At 36.1% G+C, this 24,000-nt stretch overlaps 1 protein-coding gene across 8 annotated transcripts in view; it reads left to right on the top strand.

Moving 5' to 3' along the window:
- The window catches only part of kcnq5a (potassium voltage-gated channel, KQT-like subfamily, member 5a), a 147,464-nt gene that overhangs the window by 49,991 nt on the left and 73,473 nt on the right, over positions 1 to 24,000 (top strand). Inside the window, exon 2 of one of the 8 annotated variants that reach the window (XM_088609555.1) lies at positions 7,447 to 7,627. The exons of the other annotated variants lie outside the window; for them this stretch is intronic. The gene's annotated coding sequence lies outside the window, so the exon portion shown is untranslated. The remainder of the gene's footprint in view (positions 1 to 7,446; positions 7,628 to 24,000) is intronic. 8 annotated transcript variants of the gene reach the window in all.

Below are 24,000 nucleotides of genomic sequence, written 5' to 3'. Positions count from 1 at the left end.
CAGTATAGAAGAAGGTTACTTTCTATGGCTCAGAAAGCTGCTTTAAGAAGACTGATAGAGCATTATGGATATGTTTTGAATCACACAATAATTGTACAATAACTTCAGATGTTGTGGCCCACAGGTTGGTATGATTTATGATTGATATTGTTTCACACAAGCCATTAAAATTCTTTTTGCGAAATCTGTAGAGGTGATGTTCACAAAGTCTCACTGTTTTTCCCTTTTTCAAGTGCCGAGGCGTTTTTTCAGCACTGAGTGATGAGGCACAGCAAGAGTTGAGAAGAAATTTGTTAGGATTACACTAAACATCTTGCTTTACAAATTTGGGATCATCTTATATTTGTTATTGCTGGCACAGATATTGGCCTTCGGTGAAAAGAAAACAGCGGCACTTTCTAGCAGATGAATGCCTTACTGCCCAGAAAGTTTCCGTTAATCCATCTAAGCATGAGGACTGTCCTGCCCTGACGTCATTGTCAAATTGATTTTAGACAGTATTTAAGTGGTGCCCTGTGAAGTGTCTCCCTACATTGTTTACTTCTCTCCATTTCTTTTAATAAATTACTAGTTTATTATCGGGCATCAGTCATATTGTTTTGTTACAAATGAGATGACCGTTTTTCTTACTAATGTTTTATGATAAATACATCCTTTTTTGCTATGTTTTTTTTTCTCATTAGTGAAAAGCCAAGCAAGAAAATAATAAAAATAGAACTTTCAGGTGGATGTTGTGTGGTAGCATTCACAAAAGTGTGTGAACATATCAATAACAATTTTCTTAAAAGTAATAACTTGATATCCATTATACGTTTTCCATTGCTTGATAATCTCGCAAATAACCACATACAATGCAAATGAAAAACTTAGTTCAGGTGGGTAGCTGCGTCAGCAGGCGCAGGCTGCAAAGGAACAAGTAATAGGTTTATTCCATGCTTAAAAGAGAAGAAATTAAACACAATGTTTTGGCTGTGGAACCTTCTTTGGGTGGGAATGAAAACCTTGTGAATGAAAAAATGACAAAACGTATACTACTCTAACCTTCAACAAAATTGACACATGACCAGACATATTACTGGTAATTGGACTCCATGAATGACTACATGAATTTCTTTGTATTTATTAAATCCTTAAACAAAAAATAGAATGATAAAACTATAATTAATTAATGCACACCTCCTTTATTGCTGATGTCTAGACTGTGCAGAACTAAAAATAAGAAGTGTGAAATAATACATCTAATAAAATTGTATCACACAATCCAGTTTAAACTGATCTGAAAAACCCTAATTTGTAGTCTGAAAAAACTACAAATGAAAACTGCTTCCTTGCAGCTAGAGCTAAAGTTGTGTGAACATTAATGAAGCTTAATGATGTGTATTCTCTATATCTAATTGCTGACTATTGAAATTTTACTCTCCAATCTTCCAGTGCAATATAGCGTGTAGTAAATAAGACACTGAATATTTAACTGGTCGTAGTAAGCTGTAAAATGTAAAGGTCGTCTGTTTATGCTCGAAGATACTGAACCGTATCTAATTACTTACAGTGGAGTGTGGATGCAGAAAAGTGTCATTGTGTTTTAAAAAAAGCCACGATAGCCTAGATGTGACTCACATGACATCAGAAGCAAAAGGTGAATGAGTGCTTTGGTCTTCACAGAAATTGCAATTATAGTGCTTTTTCCCCAATTACATACCTTTTAAAAGGGTGATACTGTGCACCGCTTCAACAAAAGCAGGTGGAAAGGACACCACATGGGCTAATAAAATCAATGATTTAGACTGTTGTATTTCAACATTTCTAAAAAGAAGTGACTAGAGCAATTTAACTTTAAAGCTGGATTTTGACATTTAAGATTGTGTTTCCTAAATATCTGTTCATTTTTTATTGCATTTAATTCATTGAAGTATTTTATTTTTGATATTTCAAAGTGTCCGTTGTTCAGATTTAAGGACTTTATTGAAAGGAAATCCAAGTTGAATGGAGTTTTTACAAGTCAACATTCAGTTAGTGTTGGTGTTTACACTGCCATTGATTACAAGCCTAATCTTGTAAAATTTGTTGTCCCCCAATTTTTTTTTTCAAATCTAGGTTTAATCTGTAGTCAAACAGTTATGCATTCGAAATGCAGTGGATAATACAAAAGGCTCTGAGAGAAATTAAATCACTAACACTTTCACAAATACTGTCTTAATTTCACAGTGAAAAAAGCTGTAACGGGATGTGTCTATAGTAGCTGAGGTTAATTGAAGCTTAAGAAGTTTGTAACGAGTTTAAGGTGAACTGATTTTATTCAGTCAATATATACTTTATTTGAAGTGGTAGATACTTGGTGTCATTATACCCGGGGTTCTGAGACCTTTTTTTATGGCTTTTCATTAGTGTACATATTAGCAAATGTAACAGAAAGGGTCACAGACAGGTTAGAGAAAATGGGACTATGGTACATTTACTATTGTTGTGACAGTAAAGACCTTATTCAATTACACTTCTTGTCCTTATCACTATCATCCACATTGTCGTTTACATCTTCTGGCCTGTCATATCTCTGACTCTAATTAATATATCCCTATATTAATATAACTTAATCTTCCCTGTGCAAGCCGATGAACAGAGACAAATTGAAAATTAATGGTCGTGATGCCATTTGCAGTGACATTTAATCTATGGTTATTTCTGAGTAAAAGATTTTGCAGAAGAATTAAACAGACGCTCAGGCAGTATTAATAAAGGTATTATAATTGACATAAAATAATTCTCCCACAATGCTAATTAGACAAACCTATTATCAGCTAATTGAAAACGCAGTGCATGAAATCTTCCGACAACTCTGTATGACACTGGAAGTTAAAGCACATTGGTAGTTGATGTTTTTCTAATTTTTATCAGATGCATGATTATGTTTCATTCAGTAGTGTCAGCATATGCATTGTTTTATACAGTATATTGTATTGGAGATTTTTGGAGTTAGCATTCATTTTCCCCTTGCCATTCTAAGTTTCTTTTATTGCAAAAGCAGAAGGTTTCATTTCAACATGTATTTGCTGTTAACAGAGTGAATAACAAAAGGAGGGCCAGTCATGTTGTTCCACCAGCACATATTACTACAGTACATTACTATAAATACAAGACAGAAGAGTCACCATAATATGGTAAAACCATTGAAAACTTTTTTCAAATGAAGCAATTTGACTCCTAGCTAAGCTGTAAAACAAAATGAACCATGACATGTGGTGAACCTAGATACTATCTGTAAAGCCTTTAATCATTTAGTCTTCAGATATTATTAACTTTAATAAAGTACGGGTTAATAATCAGCCCATTAATGAAAACTGATTTCTAGATGAAGATGGTGTGTCGTGAAGATCATATGTATTGACGGTGCTCAGACAGTTCCTTTGGGGATACCAAGTGGTTCTTCCAGAACAGGCATTTCGGAGGGCAGGTCAAGCCCTATAAGTCTGACATTGCCAGTACCAGTCTGGACTGTTGTTAGCTTACTGTGATTCCCAAGTCAAATGGCACGCATGTTGACCAAGTGCAAAAGGGGTTGAGTGTGCCTGAGCTGATCAGGGAATCCCCAGTTATGCTACTGTATCTACCTCTATGACTTCATTCCATCATCCATCACACCATCATTCCAGAGACACTAGTCAAGAAACTCAGTGCACTGGGTCTTGACACCACCCTCTGCAACTGGATTCTGGACTTCCTGACAGGCAGACCCCAGGCTGTCAGGCTTGGAAACCACATCTCCGGCACACTAACCCTGAATGCTGGGGTCCCCCAGGGTTGTGTGCTTAGTCCAATGCTTTACTCCTTCTACACCCACGACTGGAAAGCCAAACATAACACCAACTCACAGACAATGATGAGAGAGCCTACAGGGAGGAGGTCAATCTCCTTACAACATGGTGTGAAGACAACAACCTCACCCTCATCGTCAGCAAAACCAAGGAGCTGCTAGTTGATTTCAGAAAACGGCAAAACTGTCATGTCCCTATCCACATCAACGGGACTGAAGTGGAAAGGGTCAGTAACATCACATTCACATTCCTTGGCGTCGATATCACCGAGAACCTCACTTGTCTGATTAAGAAAGCGCAACAGCGCCTGTTCTTCCTAAGATGGTTGAAGATGGCTTAGATGTCTCCCCAGATCCTCACTAACTTTTACAGATGAACTACAGAAAGCATACTGACAGGTTGCATGACAGTGTGGTATAGCAACTGCAGTATTGCTGACCCCAAAGCCCAACAGCGGGTGGTGAAAACTGCCCAGTCCATCACTGGAGTTGCTCTCCCATCCATCCAGGACATTTATGACAGACGGTGCTTGAGGAAAGCTCTAAGCATCATCAAAGACTCCACACAACACAGCTACAGACTGTATGACCCTCTACCGTCTAGAAAACGGTACCGGAGCATTCAGGCCCGGACTACCAGATTCAGAGACAGTTTTTACCCTCGCACTATCAAACTATTAAACTCCCAGGCTCTCTCACCTACAATCTGAACCCTTACAGTGCCTTCTCTCTTTATCAAAACTCAAACACACATTGAAATCTACAGTACCTCTACCTCACATGTCACGAAGTTCACTCCCCATAATGTTCTGTCCTTTATTTCATTCTGTTGATGTATGATTTTGCACAACTGATGTTGTTTTGCACATTATCTTTCTTTTCTTATACAATTGTATTGTTGTTGTTTTTTGTACTACTTTCTGTCTGAGAGCTAGCTAAATAGCATTTTGTTATACCATATACCTGTGTATGAGCATAATGACAATAAATTTGAACTTAACAATGCAGTCAGTCAGAACCCCATTGCTCCTCCAATAAATCCTCAGCTGTGCTGTAGATCCTGTGGAATTTGGCCATGTAGAAAGTGAGGAATGGCTCTAAACACTGCATGTTTCAGAGGAAGATGCACATGCTCCTCATCACTTCTGTGCAGCCATGAGGGGAGGAGCGGTTAAGTCAGTTTGATTAACATTTGACAATTACAAATTGTAATGATTTGAAAAGAAATACTTCACATAATAAAATACCCAAACTTTTGTCATGAAAGCACTGGTGGACTGCATGAAAACGTGGGGGAATTAGGCCTGTGGCGCTATAATATGACATGATTTGTCAAAGTTATATCAGTGCATCACCTACAGAGTTCATAGTGGCCATTTAGACCACAGTCTCTCCACTGTCTCAACCTTTTCCATCCCAGAACTCGCTTACATAAATGTAAAAATTCTGCAGCACACCACCCCCATCTACACGCATATATACGTCAGTGGCCTGAGGACACTATTGTTTATATTTTAAACAAAACTTCTTTCAGTGTTTAACCTGACTTTGCCTAGATATGGTTAGACATCGTATCCTTGCAGGAATTAATAGCAGTGAAACATGGAGCTCTTACCCAGCCACACTCAGATGTTCTCTGTGTTTGTTCCTCATGTACGTCACAAAACACGTACAGTACTTGGAAAACATAACTTGCACCACTTGCCTTCTGTCTTGTGTACACCAAATGTGCAACAGAGCACTCTGGTTTATCCACAAATCCATATACATAAACATCATTCAATTTTATTGAGTTTTTATTTTTTCATATGAGACTTTTCCAAATTTCCTCAGAATACCCGTTAATGTTTCAAAAGACACGCCACTCTGCTATGGCAGGCTGGTCCAGAAACACTGTTTAAAACTATTATAGCAATAAGATAATCGTAAAAAGTACTGTAATAGTATCAACTTTAGGGGGTGTCATAGCAAATGTAATTCACAAGATGAACTAATGTGAGGACCGGCTGACGACATTGTAACGTCTTCAACATTAAACCGTTTCTTACAGTAGTGGTGGATCATACGTTTAAGTTGACAGCTGTAATTAGGATTGACCAAATTCCCATTTGTAGGTTATTGAAAATAAGATCACATGCTTTAAGCCTTAAGGTCATATCAGTTGATATATAGTATGCAATGCAATTTAAATATACTTTCTGTATGACTGAACAATATTTGGTCTTCTTTTTGTGCTGTTTACGGTTTACATTTAAGTCCTGAAATTTATTGAGTTTAATTTTTAACTCAATAAAGTGCAGAACTTGGCCCTCAGTAATATGTCTGGTACTATCTACAGTACATAAACTTTTAAAATACCGAAAAAGGTACTCAACAGAATTTGGCTTTCAAAGGCCCATCTCTTATGTACAGTATGTGTATGTCACATGCTGAGTTTGGTCAAAGCTTTGTGTTGAAGCTTAACATTTTGGTTTTGTTCTTTATATTCCATTAGAGTGACCTTCCTCTGTTATAGCAAATTCTGTATATACAGCACACATTAATTAACAGTATATTGATATTTATGAATATTTAGCTGGAAAAGTGATGGGAAAAGATATGATTCCATCTTAGCATGTGATAGAGCAATATAGAATGAAAGTAAAGTGCTATATAGCATAGTTAAGTCCCTGAGATGGAATTACAGCTTTAAATACATACTGGGCCTGTGATTGCATGCTCCTTTCACTTTCAAAATGCTTAATTCTGTTTGCTTGCAATGTTGAGTGTGCTAAGCTTAGTTACCCTTTTAATGTTTTATTAAAGGAAAACAAAATGATGGTGTCGCTACATTTTGTACGGTGCTTTATCCGTGTAAAACAAATATGCTGTGTGTTGGTGTGTTGCACAGTATGATCAGCAGTAGCTTCTTCTTCCCCAATGCAAATAAATCAAGAAGTGCCTTGAGGTACTGGGATTCATTTCATTGCACAGTCTGAGAGCTGTATAGTAATCTGGCAACAACACAACCAAGTGGTTTTGGATGACGTGTGAATCATGCCATTCTTTCTTTCCTGTAAACCGTGAATACAGAAATTATTCAGCTTCCATGCTTCTATTCAGAATGTACTTGCATAACGAAATGTGTTATAGCTTGAAATTCATCCAATGCTCCTGCCGGGTTTTTCTAAAAGCTCTCTAGTCTGAAAGGGTCTGAAAAGGAATAAAATAGGCGATTGATACCTTTTGTAATCTCAAGTAAAAAGAACCCAAAAAAATTTACAGTACTTTCTCATGCCTGAGAATCAAGTGGTCTGATAATTAAAACAAATGAGCCCCTGATTCCAAATTGATTAGATTTTTTTCCTATTTTTTGGGAGAGTGATTGCCATTCTTTTGATTTGCACATTTGCACCAATCTGTTACCCCCAATTACAAATAAACATGCCTTACCAACATAGATATTGTCTATGTTAGAACTCTGTGTATTATGTAGGTTTCATAATGTAATATCACATTATTTTAAGATTTTAGGATGATTCGTATGTCTGTCTTAATGAAAGGTTCTATTAGAAAGCTAGAAACACTTTCTTAATGTCTGCACCGTTATCTGGGCTAGTCTACTCTTTTTTCATTTCTCGATTTTTCATTTCATTTAGTTTTTCACCTTGTCATGCGCCAAGAATTATGATGTCACTATGATTAACATCACAACTGGAATTGTCGACTTTCTGTGACGCTGGTTTTGGGTCTTGACCACATTGCCAGTAGAAGATGCAGACCATTGGTGCATCACAGCAACTGCACAAATAAAGTTCCAAGTGAATTATTACATAAAAAGTACTGTATGCAATAGTGATGGTATTAATCAAGCTTAATCAATTAATTTGACTGGTGCTTTTAGAGAATTTTCAGCTGTGTAGTCACAATCTTTTTTTGCAGAAGGAACAAGCTTCACATGAAGCCTCAGTTGTGAATTGAGAGGGGGTGGATGTCAACTGACTAAAAACTTAAAACAGTAACAACTGCTGACTTGGTCTGAAGAAAAACTACAGTAGCTGTGGTATCTTTACGCATTCAGAACAAATGCATTGGCTTCTTCCTACCCTCAGTGTTTATTTGATCATGTTGGTCTCTCATGTTTGTTTTGTTCTAATCTCATCTCACAATATTATAATAATAATAATAGCTTACACTTATATAGCGCTTTTCTGGACACTCCACTCAAAGCGCCTTACAGTTAATGGGGACTCCCCTCCACCACCAATGTGCAGCCCCACCTCACCACATCATCCAATGTGCAGCCCCACCTGGATGATGCGATGGCAGCCATAGTGCACCAGAACGCTCACCACACACCAGCTATCAGTGGTGAGGAGAGCAGAGTAATGAAGCCAAAAATAGAGGGGGATTATTAGGAGGCCATGATTGGTAAGGGCCATTGGGAAATTTGGCCAGGACGCCGGGGTTACACCCCTACTCTTTTCGAGAAATGCCCTGGGATTTTTAATGACCACAGAGACTCGTTTTATGTCTCATCCGAAGGACGGCGCCTGTTTACAGTATAGTTTCCCCATTACTATACTGGGGCATTAGGACCTTAGTGAGCCCCCAACCTTAGTTTTTCCGAGGAGGTCTCCATCCAGGGACTGACCAGGCACACACCTGCTTAGCTTCAGTAGGTTGCCAGTTGTGAGTTGCAGAGTGATATGGCTGCTGGCATTATATATCCTCTTTTATTATGCAAAAGGCTCTTAAAAGTCTTAGTCCTTTACTCCTTTTATAGTGTGCCAAAATCTAGATTTTTTCTCTATTGTTTTTACTAGGACAGAAAAAACGTGTCACTACAGATCTAGGCTTGTCTGGAGTCTTTAGATATTAATTTAATCTGAAATGCTGAAATGACTAGGCACTTCTGTTATGTGTAATGCAGTCAGTACAGAATGCATACTGGCATGCAGACTTTTTCAAATCTTAATTATAAACACCAGGTTGCAAATTCAAGGAAGCCAGTCAATCCATCTTTCTTGTTTGGTACTGTAGTTCAGTAACTAATTAAATCTTCAATTTCATACAGCCATATCCTGAGGGAGTCCAGAGTTTGAGCCATAACCACTTGTCTGGGTAGCGTATTTGGGGTTCCCACAACTGGTTGTGTAAAGACATATTTACTGTTCTGCATTTTAATTTATTCATCTTTTAGTTTCCAATTGTGACCCCATATCCTTGTTTCACTACTGAGTCTTAAGCAGTGAGGTGACTGTATATCTGCCCCTCTGCATTTCCTTCGTCTGCCTTATATCTTATTCTTAGTGTTATCAAACTTGTTCCTTCTTTAACAAATTCCAGTAGGTTAGTTAAATAAGACCTTTCCTTTCTAGATCAATGCCGGTTATCTCTTAAAGTGGTGCTGTTTTATATATGTTCTTCTAGTTTAGCTCTCTCTTTCCATATCTTTTCTTTTAAGAGACTGGTTTGCAATTAAAATTGTTGAAATAATACCAAAAGTGTATGATTTCCTTTACAGATCATCTTGAGTCCGTTGCTATCCTCAGACACTTGTTTTGAACAAACATTACGTGGTTAGCACCTCTCCAGCTTTGTCACCCAACCCGTAGAACAGTCTTCCTGTAACAGTGCACTTTCTGAGAGAAGGGCAGATGACTGAAGCTGTCTATGCCACAGCCTTGCTGGCTCTTTGAGCAGGAGGGCAATGAAGTAATGCTCCATGTGGAAGGTACTCACTTCACACAGTAAAAAATCTAATTGCCAACCAGCTCCAGCAGGGACTCCCACAGATACAGATTGAGTATGATTACCAGAGTGGAGAGATGACAGAAATTATACAAGATTTTTAAAGATTTACGTAGAAAAGCCTTGAGCCTTCACTTCTAGAGGACAGACAAGAAGTAGAGCTTTAGCTAATGCAGATTGTATTGACGAGGAGAGAAAATCATAATGTGGAGTTCTGCCTTGGTACAGCTTGTGCAAGCTATTACTTGGTAATATGCAGAAACTGCTTCATCTTTGTCACCACAATCTTCACACAACACTTCAAGGAGACTCCTGTGGGATTCCAACTAATTAAGCCTCGGACGTTCGTCATAACATCTTTGACTGAACTTCTAATTAGTAAGAAATTTAGAATATACACTCAGCAAATTACAAGAATATTTAATCTCTAAACAAAACAATTAAACATGATGCACTTGCCTAACAGTGAAAATACAGGGAAAATGCCCTTTCTGCTGTACAATTTTGATGTCTCATCAGTTTGTGTTTCTAAATAACTAAAAGATCTCTCACAAAAGGTGGCTTATGGATGCTTTCCTCCGATGATTTTTAATATCCATGCATTTAATAAATTAGAGTATCAGCCACTCTTAAAGTTAAGAGTGCCAGATATTCCTAGAATGGAATGGACATACATTATGTTGAACAGATAGGAAAAGCCCTGTGTCTGGAATGACAAAGGAGTGTTTCTTATCCTTTCTGTTGATTAGACTCATTTTTGACTCTGTTTGTCAATTAGAAACTAATCACATTGATATAGTGCAGATCTCTGCCCCTTTTGGGATTTGAACCTGGATGCTAGTAGGATCCAAGCACACACAGTGCCACTCCCTAGACAGCAGATTATTCCACCATGGTAGGTTATTTTGGTTATAATGAGGTTAATTTAATGCTGATAGAACATTCTCTGATATTACAGTGTGAGTGTTTACAATTAATACAAATGTATTGGAGTATGTTACTGTAATAACATGAAAGATATGGATTAAAAACACCACCTTTTTTTAAATGGTAGTTTGAGAAGTATATTTTAATTAAGATCCATTAGCAATACTGCCTGTGTGTGGAACAAGGGAGAATTTTAATGAAAAAAAATGTATTTAAAGAAAGTAAAGCTGACACAAACACACTGGGTACTAAATACTGCATATACTGTACATAGAAGGAAAAATAACCTAACATGATACATTTTCCAATTATGTATTGAACAGATTATGCATGTAATGTTTAGAAGATTAAACTTGTGTTCTTCCTTATTTCACAGTGCGGTTAAATACAGGAAGTGTCTGCTTTCTTGTAGAGTGACAGTTTCCTCATTATCTTTGCGAATGGGTCAACAAGCTTCTAATGCATCCATAGATCACTTCTGTCACATTATGTAACTAGTCCAGCTGAATGGGTGGGGCTGTCCTGATGTGTCTCAGGGTGACAGTGTCTGCAGAACACTTACTCTCTGAATATTCATTTTGGTGCTGTTGGCAGTGTTTGATGATTTCTGTAGAACTGGGACAATTAACAATGTACCGCAAATGTATCCAAAAACGTGAAGGCTTTTAGAGAAACATAAAATATCTCAGAGAAGGGGTCAAAGTAATATTTCAAAAAAGTCATTTCTTGATTAGAACACACAGTAGTTTCTTGCACAAACTATGTTGTGTATGAGCTGAAGTAGAACTGTATAATCCGCGATGATTATATGATTTTCAATTGAGATGTTTCATTACTATGAAGACATTTTAAATGAAAATGCAATGTGTGTCTATGTACAGTGCTTACATAAAGGAAAGCACTCTTGGCAGCTCCTAATGTGTTTGGCCAGTCGTTCTTGACAGATCTGATAATACAGTACAGTCTTTTACAGTCTTTTTTCAATTAGTTTATACAGTGTACTGTTTCGTTATAGCAGGGATATAAAACTACTGAATGGCTAATCACCCAGTACAAATACAAGCACTGATTATCATTAAAGGGCACATTATTGTAAACACGAGTAGGCTGTCTAAAGCGATTTATGTGCCAGAAATGCTAATAATGGTTCCCATTCTGTGGGATATAATGAGATTGTTCTCAGCCTGATAAGCTTTTGCAAAGAGATGGGATTATGGAGAGTGAATAAAAGGTATTATGAGATTTTTTGAGTCACTGCCTCTATTTGCCTTAGTCTTAAATATGTTAATCCCAATTTGCTTTGGTTTAGCCAGCAAAAAGTACATGTCACATACCCCCAGTGCACATTGAGAAGACTGGCCAAAAGACATTGTGGTCACCGTGACTTCTTTACTCTGTATAGTCTTTCTCCTGACTTCATGTATCACTCTAAAGTTTAAGACTTGTCTTTGAGATGCTGCAACACTTTATGGGTCATAAAAGAGCACATTAGAAAAGACCAGATATTGGATTACTTTATAAAAAAGTCCTTACAAAACGTCCTGCAGTTTTCTAAATTATTATACTGTAAGGCATGCAGCCTTTTCTGTACAACAGAGCCACAGGTTTCAAATGTATGTAGCTTCTAAAAGTAGAAAAGAGGTACTTTCTGTGTTTTATGACTATGCATAAAATATGATAGAGTTGGAGACAAAGTGTTTTAACCTAAAACACTACCCAAAGTTTATTACACTGCTTGGATGATAGTGGTATGGCTTTACTTAAACTTTGCAAGACCAGTGTTGTGAGCTGACTACTTAGAAATAAAAATATATGGTTCTCACTTCTTCATTCATTACATTTTTTGGCATTTGTGTTATTATTAGAACTGGGAAATAGAGTGTGCAGCTACCATCAGCATCCAGGTTGCAAAAGAACAAATTCAGGTGAATCCCTCTTCGAAAAGGACAAAGAACGCTTAAATTATATCCAAAAATTGTCTTTGGAGCCTTTATCAGGTGTGGATCCGCAGCCAAAATATTATGGATTTTACTTTTTTCTATTTACTTTATAGTGGGGAACTAGGAAGCAGTTTGAAAAGTAACGTTTCACACAACGGCTTTGAAGCAAGAAGCTCTCCCAGTTCTTAGAATTAAGCTCTCTCCGCAATAGCTTTTCTGATATCATGCTGGGTTTTCCAAATGGCATCCTATATTAAGAACAATGTGAATTAATTATTGTGTATAAGTTGATTAATTAGCTAATTAACTAGGTGATTAATGGGTGCTCATTGGAGACTGGAAGTGGTAGAGGAGACCAGAGCATATGGGAATAGACAGCCTCAGAAAACTATGGCATAAAGTATTTATTTAATTTGACTTTTCTTTGAATTGACGTATTACATTATTCTTATTTATAATAGTATAGTGAGGACAAATAGTACTATTGTTTCTGGTGTGTTTAAGCGACCATGTACTGTATGAACAACACATTGACTGAGAAAAGGGTTTTTTTCAGTAGCTGTACATTTTGAGGTGACTGTCAGAAATCCCAGGTATGTATTGAGTGAAACTAGGTTGAATGAGCTATAAGAACATCTTGGTTATTAATCATATGTATAGGCTAGTTTCTTTTTTTCTCATTGTATATATAAGTTATTGTTGGAAGTTGCAGAGGAATGAAACAAGCAAAATGTATTTGCCCAAAACGGATCTGTGGGAAGACACAGGTGCATCTTATTTCTGAGATCTCTCTGTCAATCTATAGTAAAACAACAAGTGATCCCACACAGGATAACATATCTCTGACCTTAATGATTAAGAGCTGACTATTACATAATCCCTGTATAATGTGTACTTTTGTATATATGTGTGTGTGTGTGTTTTTGTTTCAATTTCTCTGTGTAATTATATTTGGTATCTAATTAAATAGTTGTTCCCTGTTGCAAAAAAGTAAATTATTATGTTTAACATTAAAATACAAAACAGATTAAACAGAATATTTATAAACAGACAGTTATATATAGGAACCATTGATCAGTACAGTGTCTGAGATTTGTACAGTATAATTACTGTTTATTTACGGTTACGGTTTATTTGCCTCTGTCTTGCACATTTTAATGAAGAGTCTCACAAACAAGCAGTATTTCCACACTTTCTCCTGCTTGGGTCTTCTGTAATGATTCATATAACATTTTTGTCTGGTCTGTGGGGGGTTGGGGTGAAGTTGTGTGGGTGTGTCAGATGTTTGTACCACTCAGCTGCTTTTGAAGTTTCATTTAATTTTTGTTTAGAGGAACAAGTGATTGAAATTATTTCTCTTGCTGTGAAAATTTTGTAGAATTAACACTCATTTTCAGTGAATTTTACAGTTGCTTGTGGAAAAAGAAACATTTCCAACCATTTTTGAAAACAAAAACAAGCCGCCTTTTTTTCTCTATCCAAATTCCACCATTTTCTTAATGGAAAATGTGGGATGATTTATTTCCAAAGCAGTTAAAAAAATGTCCTTCTAAGTTGACCGCAGTACATTATGGTCTTGAAGGCATTTTCAAGACGAAAGGTATCTACAGGCATTTGAAAACATCAGAGAAACACATGGAAAATCATTCAGTGGATTATTATTTTTCTGTATGTTTACATGAGAAAATGGAATAGAAAGAGTTGGGTGGCTGGTGAAACCCAGGGCTCCATTTCAGAGCTTTAATGTTTGGTTTAGTGACTATTTCTTCTTTGTCAGCTTTTATACTGAAGTTGTTGGAAGAGAGCAGTAACCTGCCATGGTTCAGCAGGTGAACTCAATAAACCTCTAATACATTCCATAGTAGATACTGTATGTATTCTACCTTTATCAACATGTGAAAACACTTAAATTAATAGAGGATAAGGCTGGGAAGACAGTCTCCTATAGAAACTTTGGTGGAATGTTGACTATACCATATTTTTACAACCAGTGCTTTCCCATTTGCCAGTGTAAGGAAGTACAATATATTACTTCCTTTAACTATATGCTTGCTTAAAGGTCTGTATGTTTATCTACAGTATATGGAATATGGAATGAGGAATTTTCTTGGAGTTCGGTTCAGTTGTGAAAAGAAATGAACTCTCAAACCTCCTTTTTTTGGAAATAAAAGAATGGTAATAATTCATTTTATATTTATGTAGTGGATGGCTGCTGTACACACTAAAACGGTGCAAGTTAAGGACGCCTGTAAGTTTCTTTAAATAACGATGATTAATGTTTATATCTGCAGATTTGCTGATGGAACTAGAGATGGGGTTCAATTTCAAAAGGTATGACAGTGTAGCCCAATATCCAGAGTAATTATTATTAAGCAATGGCTGTTATGCTTAGCTCAGCTATATTGTATAGTCATCCCAGTGCCAAAGATGAATAGTTGCCTGGATTTCAGAAGGTGGGTGGTTTGTTGCACTTTACTGAGCTCTCATCCTTTTATAGGACTTACTGATAACCTGAACTGCAATCATCTATTCTTTATCAGAATTTTTCAACAGCTATATTACTTTTACAGTATATTTAAATGTTGGTTTTAGTTCTAAGGCTTTTTTCACCCAATTCCCTCTCAAAACTGCATATTTTTATCATTTGTTATCACTGTGTTATATTTTGGGAATACAGACCAGTGCATTCTAGTACACAAATCTAACTTTGGCTATGTGAAATAGGCATAGTATAGTGGGTATGTCTGTGATGTCATCATATGTGGTTTCTGGGTGCAGACATTGCTGTTGTTTCCTGAGCAAGGTATTTTACCTCAGTTGCTCTAATATACCTGGCTGTCTAACTGGGGACCTGTTGGGGGGTAATCCCTGCAATGGACTGGGAATTTGGGCAGGAAGTCACATATTGTCTTGCCTGTTGAATGCCATGGAAACTGAGATAAGCTCTGACCTTATGAGCTGCTGTGGCTTGGATATGGTAATTACCTATTGTCTGCCATAATAATTACTTAACCATGGGTTACTTTTACCAGTTTATGCCACTATCGTGCAGCAGACAGGATTATTTAAGAACATAAGTAATCTTTTCAACAAAAAAAGGCCATTAAGCTCCTTTTAGCTTGTTGTAGACTCTCTGAACTCTTTGTGTACAAGAGAGCTGTGTATTCAGTTTTAAAAGTAATTCATCTTGTTTTCTATTTGTTTCCTCTAGTTTGTGTTTGACTGTTAATTCTGAAGAACTCCAAAGAGTTGAGTTTGTCAATGTCTGTAATTAGCTCCTCCTGCTGTCTATTCAAGGCTAAAAAGATTTCAGTCTTTTGGCCCGTCAGAAAAGGAAATTTCTATGAGGCCAGGAAAGTACCCGGCTGTTCTGTATCTCTGCTTTAGTTGTATCCCTGGATCATGACCGTTCAACAGCAAACATCCATGTGCCTCAACTTATCAAGAGCAGTTTCTGTTTTTTTTTGTGAGGGCAGATGCAAGCTAGATTTCATAGTCAGCCGGGCAATTTCATAACCAATATGTACTCCAGTGACTGCTTGCCAAGAGTTAGTATTTTAAGAGACATGTGCCACAGTTGCTGTTTGAAAACAGTGGGCATTTGTCACTGTTAATAACACCTAATTATCACAGGAAACAAAGCCCACAATGAATGTAAAGAAGTTCTTTTGTCGCTCCATGTTGTCTGATCAAGTTGTCTGTCACTTTTTGGAGTCAATGCACAGTTTTCAAACCTGGTTTGTGTGTATTTATAATTGTGCTGCATAATTAAATTATTTCTTTCCATTAGTCGCTGGCACCCGTGGGTGAGGACAGTGTGTTTTCTGCTCTGTCGTGGTATGAAGTGCAGTTGCTGTTGCTGGAAATAGTCCCTGATTGATTGAGGACTGTAAGCAGCTGCGAATTTTTCTGGGCTTGTCAGAATCAAAAAGTAGAAAGTTATGTGTTGTTGGCAATAGTGTTACAAAGACGCTTTAACTGCTCGGGGCAGGAGAAAATACCTAGCTATAATTTTTAGTTATTAGCATTCCTAGCTGCTAATTGTATAATTCCTGATTTACTAGGTTGCATTTTTTTCCACTGTTCTACTTTTACTTTCTTATTTTGGGTACAGTGCACGATAATACATGACCTTAAAGCTACAGTTTATCTTTTATATACTCAACTGTACTGGTATATAAAGGTGGTCTCACTATAGTGTTTGGTTACATCTGCTATAGTTTACATCTGCCTTTAAGGATGTCAAATTAAATATTTAAAGGAGAATTAAGAGTCTTAACATGTATGTTTTTATTTGTATTGTTAGCTCCATTGAGACCTAGAGTATTCTAATGCTCATTTTCTGTGAATTGTTTTTAGTTCTAAAATCTCATCATCAGTACATGTGGGGTTAAATGTTGCAGTGCACATTTTCCTGTATAGTAATACAGGTGTTTTTAAACAGAATGTGGGGAGGAAACCCCCTTCTGCCCTGTTACATATTTATTGCCTACTAAGCACCCCTTTTGCCCCTTTCCCCTCTTCTTCTCATACCCTACCTCTCCTTCATCTTCACCCTCGAAGCAGCTCCCTAGTTCATTCCACCTAAAGGGGTGGGGGGGATTCTGACAGTATTGTCTTCTTTCATTCTGCCTGTTTAATGTATTAAACTTTTACATTTCTTTGCAACATCAAATTAAATTTAAATTTGTCCAAACTGGCCAGATACTGTTTGTCCTTTATAAATTTTTATGAGAACAATATGGAGTCTAAAATAATTTATGCTGTTATTGACATAAGAAGGTCTGACATGACAACCCTTTAAAAGAGGTATCATTTACATCATACATCATAGTTGATGTATCATTTACACAGAATTAGAACTGCAAGAAGCCAGTCCTTGATTAACATCCAGAGAAAACATCTTATAGATTATTATATAACATATTAAGAACTGGTCAAAAGATATGATCTTATTATTCAGCTGTTGCTTGTTACAAAACTAATCAAGTACAAGCTTAATAATTGATCATGTACAAGCAAACCAGGCAATAAAGAGCCTTGTAATACTCTAATCTAAATTAATCTAATTGAAGACTTTTGGTCTTTCAGTAATTACCTGCATCTGGAGGAGTTCCGGATAAACAAGGACATTTTTTTCTTGGAATCTTGATGTTTTCTGGTACTCTTGTACATGAGAGTACTATCATTTTTCTAATTTGTAAGTCTAAAGACATGCACCAATCTTTGTAATGCTTAATAAGGACAATTTGTATTTTTGTACGGTTCTTGAAAAGCACAAAACCACCTTTCACAGGAGGCCAAGTGGGACAGTGAGACTGGAGAATATTCAATATGTAGAAAAACATTCTGTATCTCTGTTATCATGAGCATATTTGAGATTTCTTTGGAATCTTTTGTGGTTCATTGAATGTATGGTAGCTTCAAAAAAAAAAAGAAATATAGCTGAATTTTATTCTTTTGTTTTTTTCTGTTATGTAAAATGGCCAATACACATGCATGGATGGATACATGTTCTAAAAAAAAGAATTTGTTTCAATAGAAAAGCAGGTTTTATTTCTACTTATAACTACTGTAAAACTTTGAATTTCACTTTTTTTTCCATAGTGAACAATTGTAACAGTTTTTGTGAGCTGTCAGAATGAACACCTTAGTAATCAATTTTTGCTGCTATCTCTGCTTTGCAGAGCACATTTTTGTATTTGTCAAACGTAGGTACAGTACACTTTAACAATTCACCTACCTTTGGTATTTCTGAGATCATGGGTCAGATGTGCTAAGAAAAGCTAGTCATGGCACAGATATACTGCAATATGCAATTGAGCTGCAACAATTCATAAAGCGAATGCTTTGCTTGTGTCTAGGTTATGTTCTGTGTAGCAGTTATTCCTTGATTGTGAAATCCTTCAACTGAACACCAAATCTTGTTTAACTGCAGAATTATGGAGGCACATCTAAGAGGTACCGTGATACAAAGCACATCTTGAAGTCTGTATGGTGAGACTAGAGTTTCTTCAGTTGGATGCCAAGATACAGGAGTATCAGGATTAAACCAAACAATGGATACAATGCGAAGACATAAAAATTGAAAGTTCAGCAAAGACAGGTCTCCCACAAGACTTTCTTGCAGTAGAACTGAGAATTTAATAAGCAATCTTCCTTTTCCATATGAATTTCAAAATTCTAAAATGCAATTTAACTCATATGCCTAAGGGGCAATAGAATGGAACCATAGAACTAAGCAACTTCAAGAGAGGAAGCACATTATTTTCTACTATGGTGACATGGGCTTGAAGAGAATTGGGAAAATGGGTCCATATTTTCAAGTCAGTGTCTATAGGTTAACAATAGTGTTATGTTGTTTGTTGTAATAGCATATAAAGTTGAAAAAATCTCAGTACCAAGAAATCTTAAATGTTTGCCCAGTGACACAGTCGGAGGTAAGACTTTTCTCCACTGAAAAATATAATAGCAGTGATACATACTTTGATCGATTCATTTAATACCCTGATAGAGCACAGAAATTGTCTAAATTATTCAGCAGATAAGGAAGAGATTTGTAGACAGTATCTCCATATAACAGTATATAAACTATTTATCTATTTAGAGTAATCTAAGTAAACCTATATAGCACTTTTCTGGACACTCCAACAAAGCACTTTACAGGTAATGGGGACTCCCCTCCACCACCACCAATGTGGGGAGGAGAAATTATGAGGGAAGTGATGAAGCCAGTTTATAGATGGGGATTATTAGGAGGCCATGATTGCTAAAGACCAATTGGAAATGTGTGCCTCTAGAAATAGGAAAATGGGAAGAACACTCAGCTATGATTAAAATGGCTGAAAGGTTAGTATATAGAATTTTAATTAATGAAACCAGATCCCAAGCCTATATCCAGAACTGACTATGGATATTCCCACTCCAGCTGATCATAAGATCAGAAGTCTTCTCAGCATCTAATGAAAGAACAGCGCAAGGGGAGACAAACTGTAGGCTAACTTGAGTTGTATAAAGAAGACACTATCAGAGGCCATACGCTCTTCAATAAATCCTGTCTGATTGTGATAAGCTAATTCGGTCAACTGAGCCTCTGTTCAGTGTGATAGCACTTTAGCATGCTATCCTGCATCATGCTTGTCATCAAGCAAATTAATGAAATGGGACAGTTTGCTCAGAGAGATCATTGTCTTTTTTCAATTATAGGACTATAAAGACAATATTAAAATCCTTATAAAGAGAGCCTTCCTCAGTGACTATACTTTATATCAAGTCAAACAAAAGTGGACCTAATTGAGGCTGAAAGGTCAGGTACAATTCTGTAGGAATGCCATAAATAGTGGGACATTTACCCTTTGTTGTGTCCTGAACAGTGTCCTTTAACAGGACAGGAATACAAGCCCCTCCAATACAGCTAGCAGCCTAAGGAAAAGAGGGGCAAGTGAAGAGGTTGTAGAAACATCATACAGTACCTTTCAAGATTTCAGTCACAGATTGACTGTATAATTTAGAGTGTTGAGAATAAATTAGAATATATTGAGAATATACAGTAGAATATACTCAAATATTTAATACATTTGGGTTTTAAGAAGATATCATTTTGAGAAATAAATCAAATTTGTGTTTGCTTTACGTTTGCATTTTTTCTGGGCTTTTTTTTAACACCACATCTATGGTAAGGAAGAAACCAATTGAATCTAAAAGGTGTGGCAGAGGTTAGTCAGTCACAGTAAAGTCAGTTAGGTTTGCTATTCAGGCAATGTAAAAGCCATCTTAACTTTGTGACTTTCCAGACAACTTAAGATGTGTGATGTTTTTAATACAAAGCAGTAAATTTCCATATTTTTGGGGTTTAGGATTATACTGACTCATGTATAATGAGCACAAAAACATGACATGAAGAACCTTCTCAGAATTAATTGAATTAAATATACAACATACTGTACAGTACATGCATATGAAATACACGTGTGTTAAATGCATTATAAATTTCCATCTGGTCTGTATTGTTTGTCCTTGGTTATTGGTTTTAGGATGTCTTTATAGCCTTCTTCAAATAGGGAAGAACTGTGACTAAAAAAGGTAAATGTCAGTCTTAATTCGAATAGCTTGTCTCTAGGCAGCTATCAGTTCTAAATGTGTTTTAATTTCACAAATATATCAACTTTAATGTGAACTGTTCTTTTTATTTCCAGAGTTGAAATCGAAAGAACAATGTTAGTATCCTCCTGGCTTAGAGCTTATCAATTTACTTCACATTATTAATATCATTTATCACTTTTCTGGTCTGCTGCTATGTTGGTGCCTCAAGTGGGAATCTGAATTTGGTTTAATAAGCCTTTTATATGGATTCTCTTAGTCATACAACAATGCAGAAAATTACATTTTTGATATGTTTAGCCCTGGGAGGATTATAAGAACACTTGTAGCACGATGTTGGTTCCCTTTGGAAGTGTGTACTAGGAAAACATGAATAGCATTTATCACAGCTAGGGACAGAGACTGTGAATAGCACATTGCAAGCTACCTGAAACCTAGATCTGACGTCTTGGAATAACTGCTACACTCAATGTTTATGTCACTAAGGAAAATCTGATTCAAAGCACTGAGATGTGGCCTGAGAGTCACAGCTATGCAACACATACATTTAAACATGATGGCCTTCTGGAATCTACAGTGCTATAAAGAAAGAAATACTAAAATAGCAACACAAACCTTCAGATGTACATACAGTACTGTATATAAATGATAGCAACAAAAACACAGTAGAGAAAAATGGCACTTGTGAGAGGAGATCCCTAAGAGGTAATGAAATATACACAAATGTAGTTTTTAACTTGATGTTATGAAATTTTCTGTTAAATGTGCAGCAACCAGTTTGTGCAAACACATCACTTAATGAAAGAAATTCCAAACAATTATTCCGCTCCAAAATAAATTAAAATAACATTTTTATTGTGAAAGAAATATATAGCCTGTCATATACATACAGTATAACACCACAGAACAATTCCTACACATAAGGAACAAATCTCATCATTGCTTATTTAAATTATAAAAGCATGCATATACATTTAAAGAAAGAGAAATACTGTACATAGCAAAAATGTTGAAGTATTTAAGGGCAACTACAGGTACCATTGGAAGTTAACAGCTTGTAATACTATTTGTTTACATAGCGCTGATAAATAATACTGTACTTGGCTTTGTTTTTTTACAGGACAAACACTGAATATCCTAGTTTTAATTTCTAATTAAAGTTAAATTATGTCAAATAAGCTCCTTTACAAAAATGAAAATGTAAGGTAGAAATGACTTTCAGTATCTGTTTTTTGGTTAAATAGAATATTAAATGCAGATCTAGAGTCTTCCTGTTAGATGTGCTACTTTATCAAGCAGCAATACCAAATACATTACAGGCCAGAAATAATTAATTTAGCAGTCAGCTGGTCCTTTAGAGCTAACTTGAGACAGTTATAACTGACTTCATCATCTGATTTTTGTAATATGCCACTGGATAAAGATATTTTGATTAAATATATTTTTTAAAATATAACCTACAACATAAAAATGTGAGAGAGAGTGTAACAGTGCTAAATACCAAGGATTCATGCTTCTCAAGAATGTTCCAGCTGTATCACTGAATACTTTCTATCACAGAATGCGAAAGATAATACTCCAAATCATTTCATAGAGTTATTTTTGTCATCTTCATTTAGACACCCCTTTTAACAGTGTGAATGGAAACGCTTTTTGAATTAACCAGGGCTTTGGGCTCTCTGTTTTGTATTTTGCTTTGCAGGCTTTGTTAAGCAGCAGCCTCATAAAACATCAATTGTAATAAACCTGTAGGAGTTTAATAATGGATTGTTTCAGAGATTAGGGCAAAAAGGTGGCAGTAACACGCAGTGAAAATAAGGCCCTGAAGAGACAGAGCAATGCTGGTAATTTGATAATGAGATTGTTACTGAATGATATCCAGATGTTTGGAGTGAAACAGACCTTTTTCACAGAGAGCAGTGAACAAGGTCAGTCCTTAAAACTGCAGGTGTGCAAAATTACTAGAATAGTTATTAGGATCATGAGATTAACAGTCTGCGATTAGTATCAGAGAACTGAGCAGTCAAAGCACTTTCTGGTTTTTATTTGAACTTTTTTTTATAATGTGTTGTCTTTATTTTTAAGAATATTTTTCTCTAAGACAAATATGCATTTTTAAGGTTCAGCCACAAGCCACACTTGTTGTGTACTGTATCTGGTTGAAAATGTACTTATAAGGCTTTTTAGTATCTGATTTACACAATATTGAAGATGAAAAGCTGATGTATATGTAATAATTGTGTTTTAACCTTACATAAGCTTTTTGTTTATTCAACAAGCACATTTTTTTGGAAATTCTATGATTGAAAACACATGAACAGAAGGTGCTGTCTAGAGAGAGCTCTTAAGTTTAGCCCTAGAAATCAAAAGCTCAGTTTTTTTCTCTAATGAACAGGACAGGTGCAGGCATTTATATTATTTAGATTATTTGGGACATTTTGTTTCCTGGCTTAATTTCACAATCTGTAGTACTCTAACAGGCATGCAAATGTATGACTCAGGGCTTAATGCCAGCCGGCCTGCCTTTGTAACCCTTGCCTGTCATTGTTCCAAAATCTAAAAAAAATATTCCTGTTTTAAGCAGTTATGGGGGAATTTGCTGACTGATTGATTAACTGAAGCAATTAGCTGAGAAAGACTGCTTGAGTAAGTGGTGTTGAAGCTAATCAAATAATTTATCATGACTACTCAGCATTTCAGCAGCAAAGAAAAGGATTGTGGCATCCCTAACTCTCAAATCAGCAAGCCTTTGCAGGGAACAAGAAAACATTAAACATTTACTGTGACGTGCATTTTGATGTAACCTGATTTTTTATCGTTTCTTTGCTGTGCCAATAATGTCAGTCTATAAAAGTGAATTATAGCCGGGAAACTGTAAAGCAATATATATTTTACTCAGATATTGACAGATGAGCTTTTAGAAATTGCAAAAATAAAAATGTCTGACTCTAAACAGAAGTGTCATATGACGTATTGTTTTTACTTTTCGTTATTACAACATATTGAGATTTAATTGCTTAATTAGAAGGTACTATTACTTGTGAAATTAATGAAAACTATTCTGTTGATTTGTATACCTGCAGGTATCAGATATTATAATTGAAAGCCATATAATCACCAAGTTGAGGTACAGATACAAGGGAGCACTGGGTTTTAAATCAGGACTAACACATTGTTTCACTTTGGAAAGAGGCAAGCTATGGAAAATCATAGAGAATCTCTCCAATTGTCTGTGACAGGTTTGGCCTTGCAAAAAAAAAATGATCTGGGAGCCCTGACAAGTCGGTACGATAGTGCAGTTTTTAAACTTGTCTCCTATTTCTGTTTTGTCAAACTTTTCTGTGTATTTTAAATATAGAGATTTTTTTTTAATTTTAGGTTTTGAGTTACAGTACAGTACCTGTAAAAGGAAATATGGTCTTAAGAATGGAATGACACAGTGATAGGTCATGACATTATGGCTTTGGTGGTTGCAAATTAAATAGTGTTTGT

The sequence above is a fragment of the Lepisosteus platostomus genome, chromosome 17, assembly GCF_059453375.1.
Source record: "Lepisosteus platostomus isolate fLepPlt1 chromosome 17, fLepPlt1.hap1, whole genome shotgun sequence".
Lineage (NCBI taxonomy): Eukaryota > Metazoa > Chordata > Actinopteri > Semionotiformes > Lepisosteidae > Lepisosteus > Lepisosteus platostomus.
The sequence above is the reverse complement of the archived record's forward strand: the minus strand, read 5'-3'. Positions and strand labels throughout refer to the sequence as shown.